This window comes from Eschrichtius robustus, chromosome 1 (genome assembly GCF_028021215.1).
Source record: "Eschrichtius robustus isolate mEscRob2 chromosome 1, mEscRob2.pri, whole genome shotgun sequence".
Taxonomy (NCBI): domain Eukaryota; kingdom Metazoa; phylum Chordata; class Mammalia; order Artiodactyla; family Eschrichtiidae; genus Eschrichtius; species Eschrichtius robustus.
Window position 1 is genome coordinate 44,368,003 of NC_090824.1, and position 5,212 is coordinate 44,373,214.

At 41.0% G+C, this 5,212-nt stretch overlaps 1 pseudogene; it reads right to left on the reverse strand.

Annotated features, from left to right (window-relative positions):
* Window positions 1–3,396: 3,396 nt before the first annotated feature.
* On the reverse strand, window positions 3,397–4,883 carry LOC137756602 (large ribosomal subunit protein uL14-like; annotated as a pseudogene).
* Between the last annotated feature and the right edge of the window lie 329 nt (window positions 4,884–5,212).

Consider the following 5,212-nt stretch of genomic DNA (forward strand, 5'->3'; position numbering starts at 1 on the left):
CCTCTGTGTGTTTGTCTCTGTGTCTCATTATGTCACACTGTGTCTCACTGTGGCCTCCAGAATAGGTGGTGCTTGTCAGTCTCAGTATTAGCAGCGCTTCACCAGGGACTGGCACATGGCAGGTACTCAAGAAATCTTTATCGAGTGGAGTCCTGAGGGCAGGAACAGGCAACCACTGGACCCCTCCACACAATGGGAGTGAACATCCTGAGCAGTGGAAGTGAGATGAGAAGACACTCCCCCACCCCCAGTATAAGTGCGCAAAATCCTACCCCCAGCTCCAGGAATGGTGAGGAACCATGGGATGTGAGCACCCCACTATAAGGACCACTGCATCCAGCATGCTGATGGATGCAGCTCCGCCAGAGCTCACAGTTCCAAAGACAGCTACCCAACAAGCAAAGAATGCGTGTGTAACAGATAGGAATAGCTAACACATAGTGCTTCCTGTGTGCTCGGCTCGCCTCTAAGCACTTACACTAGTAATTCACACTTGGGCCCTACTTAACAGGTGAGACCAAGGCACAGAGTGCTTAGTTATCTTGCCCAAGGGCATATAGCTTGAAGTGGCAGAACTGCGATTCAAACTCATGCGATCTGGCTCCAGAGTCTATGTTTTAAGCACCACGCTCTAGTGGTTCTCTCTAAATACTAGTAAGTGTTCATTTTATGGCAGAAGAATTGGGGGAGAAGGTCATCACTTGTGGGGGACTCAGGGTTTTCTTTTTATTACGTTTTCATATCACTGGAAATCATTCAATCCCATTTGCTAATCCATTTGTGGCAAACACTCTTCATCATCTTCAGGTATTTAATGCCACTCCCAAATCTATATTAATTCACTAAGTTGAGAGTTTCAGAATTCAACATTTGTGCTTACCTCTTCAGCTGGTACGTAGGAAAGCAAATTAGCCATGCAGAATCCTTTCCAGTACTTCATATGATTTTATAGAATAAATTATTTTAGTTATTTAAGCTTAAATAATTTTCAGTGGTAATTGCCTAATGCTCTCCACTGAGCTTGCTTTTTTGCTCTTTTCATTGCTTCAAGGTATTCACTAAAAAGGATTTAAAATTATTGCTTAGAATGCTCTTTCCCTCAACCAAGAGTACCGGGCATTCTACATTCAATACCCTGTGAACTCACCTTTTCCATTTAACTTTTCAGAAAAGTTTACCCCATGCTTAATATTTGCAAGCAGTTGAATAAGGAAAAAAAGCTGAGATGTTGATGATTTTTAGGAATCAATGCAAGTGAGCTCAGAGAGAACTGGCAGGGGCACAACTCAGTGGAAAAAACCCTTCAGAAAGGCAGAAAAGAGGTGCTCTCTCTGAAGCACCCTTGGCTGGCAGTGGGCTAGGGGCAGAGGCACTGGAGGACGCCTGGATGGGAGACCTGGTGCCAGAGCCTGCAGCAGACAGCTGTCTCCTGCTGCCCCAAGCAGGGGAACTCTGCTTCCTCAGCAATCAAAGAATCAGAGATTTAGAGCTTTTTTGCATTCGTCAGGAATTGTACACCAGCTCTGAATCTTTTGTGATGAATTAAGGAACGAAAGGAGGGAGGAAGGAAGGGGAAGGAGGAAAGAATTAAGGAAGGTGGGGGAATATCCCTGCCAAAAAACCAAATATATGCACTCACAGGTGGCAGAAAGAAATGGCAACCCTCCTATATTCTACATATTATCCATAAAGACTGTACTTAACTTTTTCAATAAATAGAAATTTGCATTACTAGGTCTTCTTTTTTAGTGTTAACAGATAAGGCATAATCGATTCTTGGTCTAGAAATTTCCTGAGGATGGGGTAGGAGGACAGGGATGGTCTGGGACTCCGCTAAGAAGCAAAATAAAACAAAAATTGTCAAAGTGTTCTGAATTTGCCTCCTTGAATTAGCTGAAACAGTTCACATCTGGTGGGGAGGTGACGGTGGTGAGAGCAGCTTTAGTGCTCTATAAACAAAATTCTAGCAAAGAAACTCAGACTGCACCCCTCCAAGGATCCATCCACCTCAATATGTATGTATTCTCATAGTATCAACAAGGGAATTTGGAAGGTAAGTACAAAAGTTACCTTCTCTAAAATTATCCTCACAGATTATGGATGCTCCTTTGAGGGCAAGAATGCTATTTACCTGCAATATTCACTCCCTTTCTTTCTCTTCTTTAAAAAAATTTTTTTTAAGACTTTTTATTAGGTTTACAACAAAATTGAGAGGAAGGTACAGAGACTTTTCCTATGCTCCCTGCCGCTACGTATGCATAGCGTACCTCATCATCAACATCACCCTTTCCTTGACTTCTTTTATGAAGGAAAGAAAGACACCTCTATCTCATTTAAGCCTCTGTTTGGTTTCTTGTTTGGGTTTTTTTGGTCATGCTCTTATATGTAGCCAAAGCTAATCTGAAAAGATATATCTGCTTTTTATGCCTCTTTATGGTACTGTTTTCTTTTAAGTTACACAAATATGTTCTTTTTAGGTGAGGAAAGCTGGGACAGATTTTCTTAGAGACCTGGAACTAAGAAACCTGTTGATTCACTGAAGTATATCTAATAGCCCCCTTTTGCACAAAAACTGACAAACAGCAAAAACAAAACACTACAAATTTGGCTAAAGAAATAAGGCATAAAAATTTTTTTAAAAAGGGTAAATAAAAGAAATTTTTGAAGGGGTGAATGATTTGACAGTTTTAAATTCCCTTTTTTCCCATCAGGAGGTCTCTGGAAGAAGAACCCATTCTGATATCCTGACTCTTAATAACAAACATGGCAAGCATCACACTGACCTTCTACTTCTCAGCAATAGCTGGTGAAAGCATTAATCTTATTATTTCATGACATTTTTTAATCATTGCAACCCAGCTGCCATTTCCTCTTGCACTAAGTGAATTGAAGCCCTCGGCTGGAGCACATCACACTCTTAGATGTGTGAAAAACTGATACCCACAACATAAATCACCATTCCTTTCTTTCCTGGGACCATGCACATGATTCAATATCCACACTAGGGCTGTCAGGAACGTGTCAGCTCAGTGTTAGGAAAATAATCCAACGCCATCTCCCAGGCACAAGATGTTATTCTTCAAAAACATTTTTAAAAATTCTTTAAGCAGGTGGATGATTGAAGGAATAAGTTGGCTGGCTTCTAAGAATGAACTTTTCAAAAGAAGTCCAACACAATTGTTGCTGACGTTTCTTTGGAAAGACGATGAGCAAATAAGATATTCTGCAGCAGAGAGTTCAGAGGGGTGGGGCAACGGCATCTGTGGAACCTAATTTACTGCTCCACAAGGCAAGGGATATCTCATTATGATCATGAATAGATGGCTCTAGGATTGAAACAAGAAGGGTGTTTTGGATGACTCCTGCCATTTTATTTGAGTAAAAGTAGATTTGGGCTTAGATCTGGCAAAGAGCTGAAAGAAAATAACGAGCAGTTGGAATGCCTGGTTTTTAATTTGTGCTTATCTATCTTTTTGCAGAGTACTCGTGGTGAATATGTGGTACTTTTTTACTCTGTTTCCCTTTCACACTCCTGAAAAACATTGTTGATTCTTTGCACTCCTGCTTACCGAGTTTAGATTGAACTTCAGGTTACTTCTCAACTCACCAGCTAAGCAGCTCCTACCAATCCATTGACTATGCCATAAAAATGATTATTGGCACCCTGCTCTGGAAGCTTGAAAGTTTGGTGAAAGTTATTTTATCCAGTGCGGCTGGATGGGAGCCATGGCCGGTGCGTATGAGTCGGCTGGAGTTTCCAGTCATCTAGGTTTAAAACACGCCCAGGGTGCCTCCCCCGTGGTTCCTAGTTTGTGTCTTTCAAGTAAAGTACAAACATTACAGACACCTATAAAGCAACCTAAGTTCAGAATTCCTTTTTATTTTTGTAATGTTCCCCTTCAATTTAACTTTACTTTGTCCACACCTACCTAGTACATCTGCAATATTTTTTTAGAGCTCAACTTTATCAAGTTTTCCTAAGGCATTCAATCTGGTTTTCATAGAAACAACTCTCTTTCTTTGTGAGCTCACATTTCATCTTACATAATATTTAATTAAATTGCATAATTAAAATAACCTGGTGTAAACATGTTTGGGGACAATCCTAACCGAATCTTAGGAGGCATTCAACAAACCGGTGGGAGCAGAATGCACAAGCATATGTAGTGGTGACGAGCATCAGCTTTTCCTGGGCCTTGGTCAGTAGATCCTACAGATGCAGCAGATGGCATTGGCTAATCCTCTGAGTCAGTTAAGCAGAGGTCAGTTAGAGACCCCACTGTCAAACAGAAGCCCTAACTCTCACTAAAGATGACACTAGGGCATGTTTTCCTTTTTGTTTGTGTGTTTTCTTTAAAAAAGGAAACCAAATAGCTTTGAATATCCTCATTAGTTATTTTTTGGGTGGTTGGGAGCAAATAATTTTTAATGGGGTGGTTTTTTTTTTAAACAAAAACACTGGAGAATCATACAATGCTGCCAGCATTGGACACAATTAGGCCACAGGTCTGCACACACCTTTGCAATTGGCCCTATGATGGCAGAACCTCTCCTCTTGCCTTTACTGTTTCCTATGACCTCCACATGATACCAAAATAAAGGAACACACCATCTTTCTCCAGGATGACTTCCGTTGTTGAATTACCACTGCTGCATGTATCTTCCTTCTGAGCTCCAGTTTGCCTTTCTCGACTCTGGCCATCACCATATAACCTGCATCAGCAGCAGGAATCTGTTCAACCGTCCCTCGATCCACTTCACGGAGACAGTACACAGAATTTTGACTCCTGTGCTGTCAGCGTAGCTGATCATGGTTCCTACCAGAAGACCCCAGAAATGCAGTACTTTGCATGGGAGGAACCACCACATCCTTGCTTCTACATCTTGAACATGAAAAAAGGCCACATTGCTTTTTTTTTTTTATTGTGGTAAAATATATATAACATAAAATTTACCCTTTTAAGCCTTTTTGAGTGTATAATTCTGTGGCATTACGTCAGTCTCATGTTGTGCAGTCATCACCACTATCTTCAGAACATTATTTTTTATCACTACTAACGAACTCTGTACCCATTAAACACTAAGGTTTCCCCATTCCCCTCTCCCCTCAGCCACTGGCAAACACAATTTTACCTTCTGTCTCTATGCAGTTGACTATTCTAGGCACCTCATATAGGTGAAATCTACAATATCTGTCCTTCTTTGTCTGGCT